Below are 21468 nucleotides of genomic sequence, written 5' to 3'. Positions count from 1 at the left end.
GAGAAAGGAGATCTCAGGTGTTTACTTTCTCAGGAGCAGTCATTCTCCTAGTTATCGCAGTCATTCTGTTGGTCTTCGCCTGACCTGACGTGGGTTCATCCACTGTACTCAGTCCATTTCCAAAGAAGTGTCAAATTGGATTCTATAGTACTTGATCAACCAAACGAATTCAGAATTAATTAGCTAAATATGTCATATATAAAATTTATATCTACTATTAAATATTTATTTATTTATTTATTTATTTATTATTTTTTTTTTAAAGATTTTATTTATTTGTTTGACAGACAGAGATCACAAGTAGGCAGAGAGACAGGCAGAGAGAGAGGAGAAAGCAGGCTCTCCATGGAGAAGAGAGCCCGATGTGGGGCTTGATCCCAGACTCTGGGATCATGACTTGAGCCGAAGGTAGAGGCTTTAACCCACTGAGCCACCCAGGCGCCCCTACTATTAAATATTTATATGGTCCATGAAGGATTGTGCTGGCTACTTCTGGGTAATTTGGAGTAGTTTATTCATGTGGTCTAGGAGGAGAGATATAGTTGGACATTTGGGATGAGACTTTCTATTCAGCTAAAACTGGGAAGGACATGGCCAAACATCAAAGAACTGAGAGTATATCTCAACTATTACATGTAATATTTTTCTATGTTCTAAATATTTTATATGACATGATTGACCATGTTGTAATTACTTGGCAGTTACATTCATGAAGAATTTTGAGGACTATTTAAAGTAAAAACAAAAACAAAAACAAAAACAACTTGAAAGAAAGAAATTTACAGTGCTTCTGTCACTATCTTAACCTCTCTTAAAATAAAAATCTATCACAACAGGTGTGACTTTTTGCTGCCAAAAAGATGATAATGGTAGATCATCTACAATTATGGCCACCAATAATACCTCCTATCCTTGTATTAGTATGCCACTTCTCCTGTGAATAAGTGGTGCCACTCCTCCCACAGAAATTTCTCTTCCTGCGAACATAGGCTGGTCCTTGGGTTTTATTTTGGCCAATAAAATGTAGTGGAAGTTATCCTGTGTGACTTTTCTACCTAGGTCTTAGGAGGTCTTATAGATTTCATCCTCTTGGGATCTGGGCACTATGAACAGAAGCTTGAGTTAGACTAATGAATAATGGGAGGTCAAGGAGAGAGACAGAGAGGAAAGAGAGAGAGAGAGAGAAAAAAAAAAAAGGAACCAGGGGCGCCTGGGTGGCTCAGTGGGTTAAACCCTCTGCCTTTAGCTCAGGTCATGGTGTCAGGGTCCTGGGATTGAGCCCCGCATCGGGCTCTCTGTTCAGCCGGGACCCTGCTTCCTCCTCTCTCTCTGTCTGCCTCTCTGTCTGCCTCTCTGCCTAGTTGTGATCTCTGCCTATCAAATAAATAAATAAATAAAATCTTAAAAAAAAAATGAACCAGCCAAATTCTAGATATTCTAGCCACTCCAAACTGGGCCACACCTAAGAATGAAGATCTTTTGGATATTCCAGCCCCAGGCATTTTTCAGGTGACTTCATAAGAGTGACTTCAGCAAATATAACATAGAAAAATACTGTGCAGCTGAGCCCAGTCATCCTATAGAATCATTAGTAAAAATACATTTTGATTGTTTCAAACTAATAAAATTTAAGGTCTCTTATCACACACTAATTGAACGATTACCAGTACAATAATTCTCTCTCTCTCTCTTTTTTTTTCCCCCCTTTTTTTTTACTGAGGATGCCAAATTCTGGTGTAATGACCGCTGTCAAACTCTTTTTCAATCCTTTTTCTTTTCCCTTTTTCTCCCCAGGGAATGCTTCCTTTAGCAATTTCTCCAAATCTTGAAGTATGGCACAGGTCACTGTTATGTCCCCTCACTCAGGATGAAATGCTGTGTTTTACCACTCTCACCCTGCATAATTTCTTCTTAGCTGATATTAAAACTATTAGTTTTCCTTTATTTATTTTCATATATTTCTGGACACCTGAATGCAGGCATTGTGATTGCTTTTATAAATCAAAAGGATTACTTATTCCTGAATTTAGGAATATTATAGTTTAGTGGAAAATACATACCAACAAAACTATGCTAAAACAAATATAATGACAATGATAATAATAATAATAATAAAGAAGTTTGTATGACATAGTTTGTACTAAGTTCCAGACACTTTTATAAGATATTTACATCTATTTCATACATTTCACAAGTTATAGAGATTATATAATGTGACCAAGGTCAATCAATTTAGTATAGTATAAGATAAGAGAAAAAAATCTTCCTGGGAATCAGAAGACTCAAATTTAGAAGTCATAGCTGAACTGGACCTTAAAGTATTTAATATTAATGTGGAAAAAAAACACTAGGAAGAAAAATGTTATGTGATTCTGAAAATGTATGCCTCATTCTGGGAATTGAAAATCAGCAAGAAGGTAATTTGAAATCAGGGATAAAGGTTTCCAAATTTCACAATGATGACTCTAATATTATGTGAAAGGACTGCTAGAAAAATATAAGAGAGAAATATATTAATTAGGGTGACATTAAAATTGTTCTTAGAAAAAAATCAATGCAAGATTGAATTAAGGCAGGAGCAGTGGAGCTGGAGAGAGGAGGTTGGTTTTAGAGATAATTATGAGGTTATCAATTGGATGGAATCAGAAAGTGAGAGGAGGGGCACCTGGGTGGCTCAGTGGGTTAAAGCCTCTGCCTTCAGCTCAGGTCACAGTCCTGGGGTCCTGGGATCGAGCCTCGCATTGGGCTCTCTGCTCAGCAGGGAGCCTGCTTCCCCCTCTCTCTGCCTGCCTCTCTGCCTACTTGTGATCTCTGTCTGTCAAATAAATAAATAAAATCTTTAAAAAAAAGAAAAGAAAAGAAAGAAAGTGAGAGGAATGAGAAATACATACAGGACAAAGGAGCAAAAACAACACAGTTGGAATACAGAGAAACAATACCTAATATATAATTTTGTAGTAAGGTATAATGAATTTGAGTTCTAAAAAAAAAGAAGATCTTTCTGTAAAGGAAAGACAATATTCATTACCTAAGTTATTGTTACCAGCATGGTTCACAGCAGCCAATTTATTTATTAAGTTAATACTTGTAGTATGCATAATCAAATGAATGTATAGTGTGCTATGGTTTATTTGGGGCTTTGGAGATTAGATTTCATTGATTGTGAAATTATTTTAAACAATATATAAATGAGTAAATTTTTCATTTGGATGGGTAACTGACTTGACAGTGATGATTTGAAATGTGGCTTTGATATTTCCTCAGTATTATAATGAACTTAAAAATGACAAACTTTTTGACTTTGACGAATATTATTTGAAAACAAAATAAGTTTCAGAAGGTAGTTAGTTAACACAGAGGGAAAAAAAAAAAAGCATAAAAGGTTTACCCAAGCTCTGCCCAAGGAAACAGAACACCCAGAAAATTAGTTTCACATTCTTAGTTAAATTGGAGATATAAAGATACACAATCTATTCATTTTTATTGACTGTTAGCTCACTATTTTTTTAAATGTTTATTTATTCATGAAAGATAGAAAGAAAGAAAGGCAGAAAGAGAGGGGAAACAGGCTCCCTGGAAAGTAGGGCCTGATGTGGGACTCAATTCCAAGACTCCAGGATAATGGCCTGAGCCCAAGGCAGACGCTTAACTGACTGAGCCTCCCAGGCACCCCTGTTAGCTCAATAATTGATTTTGCCTCTCATCAATGTATACTTTTCAATAGTTCTGGCATAATATTTAGGTTTCTTATAGTATATTAGAATTTTGTTTAATTATTGAACTTTTGTGTGATTTTGTTGCTTTATCTCTTGAGCTAGTATCTAATGATACAAATCAATTATTTAATAAAATTGAATTTAGGGACTGGGTACCAGATGAAAATTAATTTACAGAATTTTAGCCAAACTTCTTTGAAGCCAAGATAGAGTAGGCTCTTTTCCTCCCTGTAGTAGAAAATCTCTTCCAAATACAAATACTTAAGAGGTAAATAAGCCTCATGTGCTACCATCAAAAAAGAAGAAAGGGATATATGCTGTATTTTACTGAGCATCTCCTATACACCAGATACTCCACTCACTACGAGAACATAAAGCAAATGATGCTATTCCTTCTAACAGTGCAGACCAATGACATTTACAGGTTTAATAACAATCTGTTCAAGGCTACTCAAGTAACCAGAGGGGAAGGCAAGTTTTTAAAACAGGCTTAAAAGTACAAAACCAATATTCTTCCCAATGCATTTAGGAGTTTCCAGACAATATTATGGCTAAACAGTCACTTCCACCAATAAGACACTAGTTGGTTTTAAGTTGGGCAAAGAAAGGAAGAACCCAGAAAGACAGCTATAAACCCATTAAAAACTTTTTCTAAGAGGTAGAAAATTTACTCCATTTTATTTTTTTTTTTAAAGATACAGTGGTTTTTTTTTTTTTTTTAAAGATTTTATTTTATTTGACAGAGAGAGAGAGAGAGATCACAAGTAGGCAGAGAGGCAGGCAGAGAGAGAGAGGAGGAAGCAGGCTCCCCGCGGAGCGGAGAGCCCGATGCGGGGCTCGATCCCAGGACCCTGGGATCATGACCCGAGCCGAAGACAGAGGCTTTAACCCACTGAGCCACCCAGGCGCCCCGAAAATTTACTCCATTTTAAGACTGAGAGTGTGGTCTAGAAGAAAAACATTGTATTGCTTTATACAAATAGTTCAAAATAAGATAAAGAATAGGCAGTCTATGAACAACTGGCCTTTCTGTATCATGAAAAATTAGTAGATCGAGCTCCAAAAAGACTGTTTTTCCCAGTAATTCATATATTACCTATAGACTTTGGCAATTATTAATAAAAACACAAACATATTTAGAAATAGCATTTAAAATATATTAGCTAAGAGTAGTTAGTCAAAATAATAAATCTTGACTTAAAATAATTTTTCCACAAGACCATGAATGAGTTTAACTCCATTGAAATTCTTATCTAATTATGAAAAGGAGCTGTACATAGGAAAAACACTTGTGAAAGTCACAGCTGAGAACAGCCCTCTTGAAATACTTAATCAGAAGACTATAGAACACATACTATCTCATTCATCTTCCCACAACACCAAAACGGCTCCAGAATTATGACAGTGGGTTATAGATGCTTAGTGGAGCTCTAAGAGTGAATCTTAATTGTGAAGGATTTGAGAATGGAAAAAGTAAATTTGGAAAGGAGTATAAACTAATGCTTCTAAAACTTTAATGTACATAAAAATCACCTGGGAATCTTGTCAAAATATAGATCCTGATTTAGTTGGTCTGGGGTGGAGTTCAAAAATTCTGCACTTCTAACAATTTTGCAGATAATGCTAGTGGTGTTGGTTCAAGGACCAGTCTTTGAGTAGGAAAGGTATAGAGCACTCATTTAAGGAAGGTTCATGTAAAAGGGTTAGAGAGAGATGGTGGGTCAGTGAAGGATATGTTCTAGAGATGGTTTTTTTTTTTTTTTTTAAGCTGGGAAAAATAAAACCATGTTGATACACCTGTGAAAGATGTGATTATGTAATAGAGATGACAGAATTCTGAGAATGTTGTGTTTCATTGTGAAAGAGGGAATGAAAAGGCAAAGAGAATATATTGGTTTTAGTTAACAATGAACAGTTCAATTTGAGTGACAGAATTCAGAAAAATGGATACAAGTGTGAGAAGCTGCTAGAGATATGGAAGTGGAAACATATTTTCTTATTGCTTTGATTTTCTTAGGCATAAAGAAGTTTAGATTGAGGATAGAGAATAGATGACTGATGTTTGAAAAGAATGTATAAAGTAATGAGAAATGGTCTAAGATTGAAGAAGGTGACGGATTAGACAAATGTAATTCAATTGCCAAGAAGCATTGAGGATTCACTTGAGATTTATGTCATGGTTTTTAACCATATGTCAAGATGGTTGTGTTTTATCCAGCTATTTTCAGCTGTGTGGGTATAGGTTAAGAACCAGAGGAGAATGCATTAAATCAGGATGGAATTTTCTTCTATGATCATAAAGAAATAACAAATTTAATGGACAAAAAATATAATGCTTATAAAAGTTTTTTTTAATGGATTATAAGTTAGAAAAGGAGAAGGAAAGATATAAAGGGAGATTAAAAATAGTGAAAAGTTGAGAGGATTAACAAACCTTAGTGACAGGGTGAAAGTTGTGTTGGAATTAGGGTACCAGAAAGAGTGAGCTGGACAGATAGATGATAATGGTTAGAAGTTGAGATGGTTGAAATTGAGTTTATAGATATGTTGAATTTAGTGGTAATCATGAATTACAGTGTATAATCGTAGGAGAGAATGGCTACTTAAAGCCAGAGGAAAAATACAATGGGATGAGAGATCTCAAGTACTAATGATCAAAATGTTGGAAGAATCATTTATGTGGATACTTCTATCACTAGTGATGACACAAATTGAAGCAAAATTAGTGAGGCAAGGGAATGTGACTAGACTCCTACAGATTAATAGAGATGTGGGTAGGCAAGGTCTTATATGAATATTAGTACTCAATCTTGATTCTTCCTAGAAAAAGAATAATTTTATCTCAAGAATGGGGACCTTTGCATTAATCTTTTAAGCTAGATGATAGGACATCTAGAGCAGTGAGAGCTTAGTGCATGGTCTTTCTTGATCCATTTTGTTTAGATCAAGAAGATGAGAAGATACAGTTTTGTTTATATGTTGCAACCTTTATCAGGACAAGGTGGAAATTAATAGATTGATCACATTTATTTAAGTGTAATACAAATACGTGAGCTAACACTTACAAAACACTTTTTATACTCCAGGTAATATTTCAAGTGCTTTATATGGACTAACTGGAAGCACAAGAAATTAAAGAAATAGGCTAAAGTCATACATCTATTAACTCAAGGAGCCAACACTGAAACTGATAGTTTTGTCAATTAATACATGCTTATAATACTTAGGAAATACTGTCTTGAATTTTGGAAATTGCTTTACAGGGAAAAATATATATAGTGATATACATTTTTATATATTTAATGTTATTTTACATGTGTATATACATCCATATACATAAATGTATACATATATGTTACTAAACTGTTTTTAGAAATAGGTTAATTTGCAATAAGATTAATTTATTAATGAGACTAATTTCCCCTTATAGCCATACTATAAGTATTCAAAGTTTTTAATTTGATATAATACACATAAACTATTCTAATTTGGGAGGTAGAAGAATGATCCTTGGCAGTTATTTAATCTAAAGTCTTATTTTATAAATGGGACTGAACTTTCTTTATTAGTTCTTACCAGAGCATAGTGCAGAGCCTGGAACTTAGTAAGCACTGAAGTATTGATGGTTGAGTAAAATATACACTGTTCCTCCCAAAAAAGACAAACACTTCAGATGCCCAGACTCACAGTCATTCCAGTGCTCAAGAAGACATTCTCAAGAGCTTGATTTTTTCTTTTTTTATTTTAAATGTCATATACACAAATAGAACTTGGCTGCAGCAGCATGTGAAAGTGAATTGGATAAGAAAACAAGAAACCCTGGTTTGGTAATAAGACATGACTGCTACTTGATTGGATAGATGTAAATCATTGAACCTGTGTCTACATGTGTTTGTAAGTGCAATTCTTAGTTAACAATTCAAAATTGTTGAGTCAGATAAAAACAATAATGATAATTAACATATTGGCAGCTTTATAAGCAATTATCCGTGTTGTTAACTCATTTAATCCTCAGTATAAGAAAATTGAAGGCACAAAATATAACTAATTTGCCCAACGTCCAATTGCTTACAACAAGAGTAGTGTTAATGAGAGCACAGTCTAGCTCCACAGACTAATCTCTCACAAATGGAATGTTTTTGACTTTGGTATATAAAATGACTTTAAATTTTATATCTCTCAAATTCCCATATTTGTATAAACTTAAGGTATAGTAAAATGAAACATTCACTAAGCCAGAAACCCATCCTCTTCATACACAAGAACTATTCACAATTAAATTTAAACTTAATTGATTAAATAGTTTCTGAGTCACAAAAACAGACAATTCACACAATGTGGATTATAAAATGATGAAAAATATGCACTTAATTGGAACGGAGAATCTTCACAAGCCTTGACAGATTTTAAGATTTTCACTGTTTTCTTAGGAGGAAATGAAAATTTTTGTTAATACCTTGCAGATAACTTTAACAGGCATAGAGGTCAAGGGTATATTTGGCTATGAAGTTAGCCAAAAAACTCTTAATGGATAATTATTGCAATTCTTTAAGAGAGACATAGGGAGAGTTGAAGGAAGTATAAAGGGTTTTCATTCAGCCAATCAGAGCTTGATCCAACTCAGTTGGATGCACCAGCGAACCAACAAATATTTTAAGTAAAGTATTTGTGTTATAACCAAAAATCTTGAATGAGATCTCTTTAACCAGCTGTTAGCCTGCCTATTAAAATAACTTTAGTAGAATTCCCATAAAATATTTAAACAAGAACCCCTTTTTCATGGAAAATTCTGAGTTACCAGTGAAATGCTTATCTAATAACTTGTGAACATTTAGAGTACTCTCTTTACATGCTCACGCGTCTATTCATGAGCACAAGGGATGATTTTTATTTTGCTATCATTGAATCATTCATCATCACATTTTAGACAATAGTTTTTGGGGGAATAGTTTCTTACATCTTCAGAAAACCCCTGACATAAAACATTTGAAACCTAGTGATTCCCATTGGTCAGGAGTGAGCTGACCCACGACCTTGGAGCTCTTCGGGAGCTGTCCCAATATGGGGATGTGCGATAGAATTTGAAGTACAGATTCTAAGAACTTCATTTACAGTTATAGTAGTCATTTACATTCAATCTAGAACTTCAAAATATATGATGTATATAAATATACTTAGAAAGACTTAATGTGAATATTTCTTAAATTATTTGACCAATTTAATTCTATTTCAAACATAATGACAATAATATCTTTTACATTATATTACAATATTGAATTTTATATGGAAGGAGAAATATCTGATATGTAATAATTTGCTGAAAAAGTTGAATAATGAGGGGAACTTACCAGATATATACTGCAGTAAATCTACGCACATTTAAAACATAACAATATTGCATTATGAAAAGAAAAATACATTAAAATATAGAAAATATGAGGATTTAATATATGACGAAGTTTGTATTTCAATTGAGCAGAGAAAAGTGAGTTAACGTAACAAATGGGGCCATAGTAATTTATTAACCAGGAAGAAAAAAATTCATGTCTACAACAAACCACAAATAAAATGAAATTTCAGATAGTTTCAGTTGTCAAATTTAATTAAGTATAGAATAAACATCTTAAAAATTTTAGTAGTAATAGGTAATTTTAGCTAATACATTAACTCTGTGAGATAAAGTTGAAGAAATTAAAATTATTTAGTAATATACAATATAAAATAATTCAGAAACATGATAGAGTATTTTCAGATAACACAGCAAAAAAAGGATAACACCTACACTTTACAATAAAAGCTTACAGATTAATTAGGAAAAGATAATAATGGAAGAGTGGGCAAGTATATAAATAAGCACTTCAATAAAGAGATTATCCATATTCACAAATGGGTGAATATGCTCAAATTTGCCAGTAATTAAGGAATTGTACATTAAAAAAATGAGATATTATTTTTCACTCATCAGATTAATCCAAGCATAAATAAATGCATCAATGGATGCATGAAGGAATAAATAAAATTTAAAATAGTTTATGTTGAGTGGAATGACAAAATGAATAAACTCAGATTACTATTAGGAATGCAAATTTAGAGTCATTTTGGAAAACAGCTTCTTAATATATATTGTTATAAATACATATATTTTGACCCAACAAACATACTGATGAAATCTGCTTCACAGGTAAAAACAGCAAAACATAAGAATATGTACAAAACAATGATTATTTACAGTATTATCGAAAGAAGCAAAATCTGGAAGCAAAATCTGGAAACACAGTGAATATTTGTTCATTAACAGGTGCTGGAATAAATCCTGGTTTATCCACTTAGTGAAATATTATGTGACTTGTAATGCTGTCCTTATGCCAAGAGGAAAAAAAAATACAATTTTTGTAAAGTAAAAAGTGACAAAAACAAACACAAATGTATGTACACATTACTATAAGATTACAAGTAGAGTGGCTTCAGATTGGAATATTTACACACACACATGCAAATATACATATGCATATACATTAAAATATATGAAAGTTTTATTTTATTTATTATTTTTTAAAAAAATATTTTATTTATTTATTTGACAGACAGAGATCACAAGTAAGCAGAAAGGCAGGCAGAGAGAGAGCGGGGAAGCAGGCTCCCTGCTGAGCAGAGAACCTGATGTGGGACTCGATCCCAGGACCCAGGGATCATGACCTGAGCAGAAGGCAGAGGCTTTAACCCTCTGAGCCAACCAGGTGCCCCAAAAGTTTTATTTTAAAAATGTTAGTTGTGGATATCTTAATAGGGTAATACTTCAGGAAATGTTAACTTTCATTCTTAAATTTTTTGTAATAGTTGAGTTCACTTAACACAAAGAAATAGACATAAACAGACACTTCTCCAAAAAAGACATACAAATGGCTAACAGACTCATGAAAAACTGTTCATCATCATTAGCCATCAGGGAAATTCAAATCAAAACCACATTGAGATACCACCTTACACCAGTTAGACTGGCCAAAATCAACAAGACAGTAAACAGCAAGTGTTGGAGAGGATGTGGAGAAAGGGGAACCCTCTTACACTATTAGTGGGAATGCAAGTTGGTGCAGCCACTTTGGAAAACAGTGTGGAGATTCCTTAAGAAATTAAGAATAGAGCTTCCCTATGACCCTGCAATTGAACTACTGAGTATTTACCCCAAAGATACAGATGTAGTGGAAAGAAAGTCCACCTGTACCCCAATGTTCATAGCAGCAATGGCCATAATTGCCAAACTGTGAAAAGAACTAAGATGTCCTTCAATGGACGAATGGATAAAGAAGATATGGTCCATATGTACAATGGAGTATTATGCCTTCATCAGAAAGGATGAATACCCAACTTTTCTATCAACATGGTCAGGACTGGAGGAGATTGTGCTGAGTAAAATAAGTCTAGCAGAGAGAGTCAATTATCATACGGTTTCACTTACTTGTGGAGCATAAGGAATAGCACAGAAGACATTGGGAGATAGAGAAGAGAAGTGAGCTGGGGAAAATCAAAGGGGGAGACAAACTATGAGAGACTGTGGACTCTGAGAAACAAACTGAGGGTTTTGTGGGGGTGGGGGGTTGGGTGAGCCTTGTTGTGGGTATTATGGAGGGCACGTATTGCATGGAGCACTGAGTGTGGTGCATAAACAATGAATTTCAGAACACTGAAAAATATTAAATTATAAAAATAAAGAAATAGTATATGAACAATTAGAAAAAGTGATATTTTTGCAAAAAAATAAAGGAAATATAATAAGGAAATCTAGTTTCTGTGAGCTGAGGATGACTGTGGGAACTTATTCTTGGTCATCCAGAAAGAGCCATGGAAGACAAAAAGAGAAAGACCTGCTTAAAAATGAATACCTCAACAAGCAGAATTAAGGGGACCACATAATTGATTCTAAATTCCAAAGGGTTCATTTTATATTGTTACTTATATAAACGGACTCTAATTTTAAAGACTAACTTTCAATTTCCATAGTTAAAGGGTGGGAAGAGAATAGATTTTTTAAAAACAGATCTAAAATAAATTAATCCCATTTAAGAAAGGAGGCTGTTTTTATAATTTCTCTCTCCACTGTGACCTAATAATCATGCTATGTTATAGCAGTCAAACTAGACAATCAGTCCGCTGGTAAGCCATAGCCACAGCCCTGGTCACAGAAAACACAGTTTACCACTGGATCTCTTTTATTACCTAGAGAAGCATTTTTCTTTTCAGCTTAAACAGAATGAAGTTCTCATCACATATTGAGAGTCTATCTAAGACAACATATAAAATAAAACAAACACAGAAAGTTGACATAAAAAAGTTCAAATAGATGTGGATAAGAATCAAGAATTACTCTGAAGGATTTATGCTCCAAAGTTTAGCTTTCAAGGTTTTTATTAGAGAATAGTAAAAAGTCTCCCATATAACAAGTGACTTGTGTTGTTTTAAGGTATTTGTAATAATATCTGTAAGAAATGAAGTTTATTAATATTTTTGGAATATAATTAGCAAAGGACAACTTTATTTGAAGCAACATTTGAGTAATATTCATTATTTCATTTATTAATAATAATATGATAAATATGTAAAATATTGTCACACATTAGAGACTAATACAATTAATGTCCTCTACCAAAAGCATATTTAACATCCTTTTTATGAAGACATGTTAAAAATAAGCTATGTAAATGAGTTTCTGCTTTTCAAGAAGTTTTACTTCAAAGAGAAAAATCTCGCAGAGGTGAAAAGAATACAGATTAAATGGTTAAAAAAAAAGATCCTGGAAATATACAAGTTTCCAATTATGGGATGAATGTTATGAGAATATAGGTTACTGCATAGGGAATATAGTCAATGGTATCATGATGTGTTGTATGGTGATAGATGATAGCTATTCTTGTGGTGAGTATACCATAATATATACAGCTACTGAATGGCTATGTTGTACCTGACTCTAATATAATATCGTTTCAACTATACATCAGTAAAAAAATTTAAAAATAAAAAATGCAAAAAAGTTACTATAGTATGATTAGAAATAGATTAAGAGTAAAAAAACAGGAATTCATCAAAGTGAAAATAACAATTTGATTTAGTTGGACTAGTAATACCATTAATAATTTTTTATATATTTTTTATATTTGCCAATTTTCTTAGCTTTATTTTCTAAAATGGTCACTTATTTTTTTTTTTATTTCTCAAAGGAAGAAAAGTAATAGTCATTTAAATTATATGTAATTTTCTGTCACAATGTACATGCCTAGTAACAAGTCACAGAGCAAAAGTCCTACAGTGGTATGCAACATAAAATGATTAAAACCCTTATGTAAGTAGACAAACAGAAATCCTGGACTATTTACCTAGATAAACTCAGAAAAGTCATTTAGCACCCCTGGAGGTGTCTCATCTTTCTAAAACTGGGTGTAATAATAGTGTTCTAATTTTAATTTAGAGGATTATTTGTGGTACAGTAAAACTCTGCAAAGTGTTGTACAAACACCTGAGTATGTTTAAGACAGCACAGAATTGTGGTTGTGATCCCTTATTTTATTTTATTTTATTTATTTTTTTTTTGTGATCCCTTATTTTAGAGTTAGAAAGATCTTGGCCATTATCTTCATATAGAGCATTGCTGTAGAAGCATAAAAGGGATAATATATACGTTCATACAAAATCAGATTAATAAATGAGATTTTCTTCCTCCTTTTTATTTAGTGACTTGAAATACTCAGTTTTAAAATAATCTTAAAATGAGAGGTATATTCATGAAATTAAAATATACTTACTAATTGTACCTTTTGTTCTGTTTGATTTGAAGGAATGTTTTTGTTACCTATATGTTATTATTCATGCACTCTTTATTTTTATATAACTCACCATTCTTCTCCCATTGCTATTTTGGATACGTTTTTACACAAGCAGTTGGAAATGTAATCCTTTTTTCTTTTTTTTTTAATTCTAACAAGGAAGTTCAAAAGTTCACATGGTGCCAGGTTTATCTTTTATTCTCAATAAATTTTGGAAGAAATAAGTTTATATGTTGTTGGGTAAAGAGGGTTGAACCTTATGTTCACTCTAATACACCACTGTTTAGATTTCAACCAAAAATCAAAATATCCTGGGTGGCTCAGTTGGTTAAGGGTCTGCCCTTGGCTCAGGTCATGGTCCTGAGGTCCTGGGATTGAGTCCCAAGTCAGACTTCTGGCTCAGTGGGGAGTCTGCTTCTCCCCCTCCCTCAGTCCCTCCTATCTGCTTGTGCTCGCTCTCTCTCCAATTAAAAAAATCAAAAAACAAAACAAAAAAACTTTAAAAAAATTGAAATAACCTCTTCCATTTTTTTTTTTCAAACCTCTTAAAATAGGAAGTTTGAGGTAGAGGGGATCAAAATTAGAAAGGGATAGATTTTTTATTTGGCTGAATTTTAATATAACAATTTCTTATACAAAGGAAAACTATATATGAATATATTTTGCTAATTTTTTATGATCACATATAATTGATATACATTTTAATGTCCTTTTTAAAGTATATGCATTTCTTTGTCTCAGAATGCTGAAAGGAAATGATAAAATGCTACTCTCCAAGACTTTTAAAAACCATATCAGTATTTAAAAATGACCTGAAACTACCTTGAAAGAATCAAAAACACTTTCATGTATTTGGCTGAATAGGGAATTAACAAATGTCTAATCCAATTTGTTCATAAAAATCACCAAACTTACTGGAATAAACTGATTTAATATTATTTAATATTTTTATTTGTATGTGTTTCCTAGACATGTTTTGTTGCTTATTCTTAACAGAAAAAAAACCCATAAAAACTCAAATACTTTTACTATATTTTAGGTCAAAATACATGCATTTTAGATTTTTTTATCATTTTTATTATTTATTATTTTTTGTTATTACAAAATTTATATCATCTTGTAAACTTTAATAGGAGTGTTTACTTGGAAAATAATCTTGGCTATTTTAGTTTGAACATAAAAGCTAAATAGTAGTCTAAAATATCAATTAACACTAACTATAATATGTTTAGTTAAAGGTTAATAAAGAAGAATAATGTCCCAATTAATCTGACCATTTAGTTTGCCTTGGACCATTACCTTAAAAGATTTATTGACAAATACATCATTGCCAATGAATAAATATATTCATTGACTTGAATATCATAAATCTGAAATTTTATTTAAGAGTAAAATTTCACTAATTGTGCTTTATTTTTAAGAAACTGATGGTCCTGGGGCGCCTGGGTGGCTCAGTGGGTTAAAGCCTCTGCCTTCGGCTCAGGTCATGATCCCAGGGTCCTGGGATCAAGCCCCGCATCGGGCTCTCTGCTCAGCAGGGAGCCTGCTTCCTCCTCTCTGCCTGCCTCTCTGTCTACTTGTGATCTCTGTCTGTCAAATAAATAAAATCTTAAAAAAAAAAAAAAAAGAAAAGAAACTGATGGTCCCATAATAAAATAAATATTGGACACTTACTATAAATAGAGCATAATACAAAATGTTAAAAAAAAAAAAAAAACAACAGTGTCCAAACTACATACTCTGACTTCTGTTGGCAATAGGGACTCAAAAAGTATAAGACCATGATAAACTTATTCTATGGGAAAATTCAGCAAATATTTAAAATTTGCAATCTTGAACTTTGGGGGTTAATATAATATACTGTTACAAGCAGATCTGTGACTTATATATGAAGAAGAATTCCATCTTTTGAAATCAATCTTTCATAAGAAAAACACTTTAAATATATTGTTATAGCTTTTGTTTGAGGAAGAAACTTTAATGCTTGAATTTGAATTTAAAACTCAACAGCTAGTTTAACAGTTTATTATTAGTCTAAAACTGAGGGTCAGAAGAAAAATTTTCAAATGTCAAGTTCTATAATCAATCAAAGAGGTATATACATCTGATGAGGTCTTTTGTTGTAAAAAGTGATTGCTGGGGTTTGGTCTACAAAGTTTGTTCTAGATTTTTAAATTACAGACAAATTGTCTGTGAAATAATGATTGCCTAAAACTTCTTTAAATGCATACAAAACCTAGTTTATAGCTGAATTGTGGAAAGTTCTTAGGTTTTTGTTTTCTTATAATTATTTCAGTACACTCTCAAACAAACTTTTCTTTTCTTTTTTTTTTTTTTTTCTGGTGGGAGGCTGCGGGTAAGCATAGAAGCTTGGCTTTCTGTCCTTGGTTCTGAAGCTTAGAAATAGAGGTTTGCCAATAAATGTTTCTTAAATTGACTTCTTTCGCTTGGACTCAAATAGTTTTAACTAACTATTAAAAGAGGCAACATTTAACTAAATACTTACCCAATAAAAGGCAGCATGCTAAACAAACAAATATTATTTAATTCCCACAATAATTTTTTGAGCTATTGTATGTAAAGTTAAGATTCTGTGCAGCTAAAATTTACATAAAACCAAAAGTAATGGTAGCTTACAGCAGAGAGATGCTTATTTCTTTAATAACTGAAGAATTTATATGATGGTTTTATTCGATAAAGTCCTCATAGACTCAGGATCCTTCCAACTGACTGTTCCATGGTGAGGGGGTGGGATGGTTAGGGGAGTGTGGTTGAGGTTGGGAAGGAAGGAAGGAAGATAGGGAGGAGGAAGAAGAAATCAAAAAGAGGTAAACCTGATATACCCAGAAATATATAACAGCTTTCATTTGTTAGAACACAACCACATACATAAAGGAAAGAAAAAACAAGAAACATAATTTTTATTTTGGAAGATCACATACTCTGAAAAAATTTTCTCTATGGATGAAAATATATATGTTGAACAACTAGCATATTTATCAATGTACATTAAAGGGACATAATCAAGAGGTGAAAAATTATAATTTCCCAAAGTTGATATAATTAATAAATGGTTAAGTGCATTCAAATACAGAAAGTTTAACTGCAGATACAGTTTTTTCTTTAAAAATACTTTTTAAACTTAGAAATTCTGATGACTTTACATTTGGGTGATTTTTATACTACATGTTACGGTTACCAAGATTATAATGGGAATGAATGATAAAAAGTAAAACACAGAAAACCTCTCCAAGAGTAATACCTTAATCCTACCAACCAGACATGACAGTTGCTACTGATTTGGGGTACATTACCTTTTAATCCACTTGTCATTCTGTGTGTTCTTCATAGCCTATTGGGAACAAAGAGAAATGAAAGCTTTGGAACATCAAGTCATAGTTATAAGTTGCACTATGTAATTAATTTCTGGCATATATCCATATTATGTATACAGATCTTGCAACATATTCCATTTGTATTGCTTAAATAGATAATCAATAAAGAAATGTAAACTATAAAAATAGTGAATATTAAATGATAGATGAAATGGAGAAGGCAATTATTGCATTGAAATAAATGATGCTGAGTTATAAAGACTACATTTATTTTGAGAATCCAAATATTTCATTATTTTCTCTAAATATAGTAAAGATGATTTGACATATATTTCAATTCAGAATATTTTTGCTAATACCAAGGAAAATGTGATTACATGCATTACTCACCAAAACCTGAATAAATGTGCTTTGCAGCTTCTTGACAATAAGTGATTACATAGATTCAAGGTAGTTGTGTTAATATCTACTTGTTCCAAGAGAACTTATTGGAAAGAAGTCTGTGGACAGTAAACAAGAAAATTAGTTTGTTATGTAACAACACTCAAAGCATACAATTTAAACAAATGGTTTTTGTTCTTTATAGTGATGATGATGTGATATTTACAGTTTCCACTTTAAAATTTGATGATTGAGGGGGCACTGGGTGGCTCAGTGGGTTAAAGCCTCTGCCTTCGGCCCAGGTCATGGTCCCAGGGTCCTGGGGTAGAGCCCCACATCGGGCTCTCTGCTCAGGGGGGAGCCTGCTTCCCTTCCTCTCTCTCTGCCTGCATCTCTGCCTACTTGTGATCTCTGTCGAATAAAAAAATAAAATCTTTAAAAAAAATTTGATGATTGAATGACAGTCCTTAGTAATTTAGAATATGTATTTGATGTGACTAATATCTGTGACTATCTGGATTTTCAGTAGTCTTTTGTGTACAGTAATCTTTAATGACATATTTAAGATATTTTTGTTAAAATGTCTGATATTTTATTTCCAGTAGTCTAGTTTGATCCTCTTTTTGAACATGAGGGAATGAAAATTGTATTGTCCCATTCAATTTGATGTTGATTTTAAGGAATCCAAGTGTGCTTTTCCCATGCACATAGAATGTGAAAATTTTAAGCTTTCTTGCAACATGGTGGGGATATGTGATATTTCTGGCCAATGGGCTATAAAAAAAATTAGTAGGTGTCATTTCCACGATAGAATATAGAATACTAGTTGGGAGTGTCCCATCTTCTCTCTTCCTGAGTTGTAGAAAATGGCAATCATGTTGTTGAACCTAAGTCAACCTGGATTGATGGGTAGCTATTTAGAGCACTGTCCCTAACCATTGTCTAACTCTCTTGTGTTGGACATTTAGTATAGATGAAAGAACAAAAAAATAAGCTTTGTTGATTTAAGACATTGCTATTTTGATTGTTAATTTTTCTGGCACTGAAACTAACATAGCTTGATTAGTATAGCTTGAAACAATTGAAGCTTCAAGTTTTATTTTTTAAATTTAGTCTCTTAAATAATAGAAAAAAAGAGTTTGTAATCATTGAAAAAATGTTTTCAAACGATTTTTGAAAAGAGTGTCTTAATCATAGGAAAAAACAAACAAACAAGAGTTTCTGGTGTGGATACAGTAATTTCCTTATTATTGGTTTATAAAAATGTAATTAAAATTAGTTATAAATAAGATAAATAAGTAAAATATAAATCTTATTGTTCTACACACAGCTAATAATTTACTTAACATAGTATTTTGGCATAGTGTTTAAATAACTAGCATGGAATCAGAGAGATCATACATACACCTGTTGATTCACCAAAAAGTTTGCAAACTTAGTTACAATTATATTCAACATTCATATCTAAAATTAAAATTCTTTTAACAATAGAAATGTCATGCTGTTGTTCCTTATTCAAACTTTCTCGTTAACCAATTTTTATAGCCACTTAGAAAACCACAAATCGAAGAGAAAACCAAATTTCTCATTTGCTGCATAATTTTAAGGGACAAAATTCTAACTTTCAATTCAAAACCAAAAATTTGATTTTAAAGTACTAAAAATTAAAATAATTTAAGAAACTATCTTTTGCGTATGAGTTTTTGCTTTGAAGGCTAGATGTAGAATTAAAAAGGAGTAGCAGAGATGAATTCCTTCCTCATTATTTCAGGCAGTACAGTAATCTTTCATGATATATTTAAGATATTTTTGTTAAGAATTCTGTTTTGTCTCAGGTATTCTAGTTTGATCCTCTTTCTGAACACAAGGGAATGAGAAATACATTGTCCCATTCAATTTGATATTATTGTCAAAGAATCCAAGTTTAAGAGTGGTATATTTAAAACTAAAGCAGTAGTAAGCCCCATTATTAAACCCTTCAGGTTTTCTCAGATAGGCTTCTGTAAGAAGTAAACCCTCATGGCCTTAAGCATTCATTAAATATAAGAAATTAACTGCTTTCCTATGCATCTATAATGGTACGTGTTATGTTCTATTCTTTAAAAAATGATAAAATAGTCAAATAATTTTCTGTATTGGTGGATTTGTGAGAGCCTTCAAGAATCACTCCATATTACCTATAGGATAAAATCCTATCCTTCTTAAATGGCTCATAAAAGCCTGCTTGACCTGGCCTTGGACACATTGCTCAGATTTGTCACCAGCCCCTTCACTCTAACCAACAAGGAATTGCTTATAGTTTTCCCCAACAAAATGATGCTTCTCACTTATACTATTGAAATGTTTGTTTTTGTCAGTTCCATTTAACAGTTTAACATATACTCATCTCTTCCATATAAACGTCAGTGATCTCCTTCCCCAAGAGGAGGCTAGCTTATTGCCTGTTTTTCTTGTCCAGAAAATACCAGTCAGCTTCCCCATCCTTTTTATTGTCTTATGTTTTTCAGGGGCTGGAGAATCTGTGTATGGCAGTGGGCTTCCACCTGTACTTCATCCCTGTCTATCATGGTGAGGATCTTAGTCATTTGGGAAGCTACATTGTGCCAAAGTTTAGCACCATGCCAAGGGATGTCACTATCCCATTAGCTATAACAGTGTAGCCCTTGTTGACATCTTACCAAGTGACACAAAGCTCATTCTGAAGACTGTCTTCCAATGCCACCTCTCATTCCAACTCTTACTTTGTGATCCTTTCACCCTTCAACCAAAGTAAAAAAGGATGGTGAAACAGACAAATGCAGCTATCCATTTGGGAAGCAGTCTTAGGAAGCACAAGTGAGTAGGGAAAGTGAGACAATGAAGTAAGGAAAATAATGTGTCAATCATTTTTTCAGTGTGGGAAACTGGGCTGCAATAACAATGGGGACACCCTGAGACTCTCTAGGGGATGCATATCACAATGGTCCCATCAGAACACAGGACTACCAATACCAGCCCCTATGGGTTGAAGGCTTCTGCTGGTGTTGGTGTCTTAATTCCCCATTTCCACTTGAGCCTACAGTGTTAGGTGAAGTAAGCTCCCAAAGTGCTGGAAAGTCTTGAGGCAAAGGATATAAGATGAAGCTATCAGCCTGCTGGATACTCTGGACCATAGCTATAGTTGAATTTAGATGGGTTGAGCTGATAAAAGCATGGAATTTATAGTGTTTGCTATATTGTCTCATGACTTCTTTGCATAATGTCACATATTTATAACTATCTGTATTTATATTTTCCATGCTAGACAGAGAAATTTGAGAGAAAATTATGCATGACAGCCCCTGGCAAATGTTGTTCAGTGTGATAACTGTCAACAAGTTCTACTGATGCGATTTCCCAACTGGTTCTTGAATTTGCCTTGCAAACTCTCCTTGGAACTTTACATATTCCTTTTTTTTTTTTTCTTTCCTACCTGAGTACTAGAATACCCTTATAATTGATTTTCCTATTGTTTGTCTGAAAGACAGAGTTCTGCTTTTCTCAGAGACAATACTCTTCCCAGACTGAGGATGTCATAACCCACACATGCCCTTCCATGTACCTGTCAAGAGTCTCTGCATTGGTGAGTTCATCAGTGTATATGACATGGTCATAGCTGCATCCCAGAAAACAATGTGATCAAATTTAAATTGCATTTTCTGCTGTAATATAAATATAATTTTAAATAAAAAATGATTAATTAATTAAATTTTAAAAATAAGAATATAATTTTATTATATAATAAAACAAAAATATGAAAAGTACAATTCTTATATAAACAATTTTTATTTTACCTTCCAATCCACATTTGAATGTATATAAAATATAAATAAATGTTTTAAAGCTAAAAAGAATAGAAATTTCACAAGAATAAGTTGACTTAGTTCCCATACATTTAAAAGTGTGTTCTGAGGCACCTGGGTGGCTCAGTGGGTTAAAGCCTCTGCCTTCTGCTCAGGTCATGATCTCAGGGTCCTGGGATCGAGCCCTGCATCGGGCTCTTTGCTCAGTGGGGAGCCTGCTTCCCCCTCTCTCTCTGCCTGCCTCTCTGCCCACATGTGATCTCTGTCTGTCAAATAAATAAATTTAAAAAAAATTAAAAAATATTAAAAGTGTGTTCTGAATGCATACTTTTCTTATAATGTATAATATCATATATGAAAGAAACATCACTCTTTGTTGATATGCAACCTGGGAAGGTCA

The sequence above is a fragment of the Martes martes genome (assembly GCF_963455335.1).
Source record: "Martes martes genome assembly, chromosome: 1".
NCBI lineage: Eukaryota > Metazoa > Chordata > Mammalia > Carnivora > Mustelidae > Martes > Martes martes.
This window is presented reverse-complemented; position numbering follows the sequence as displayed.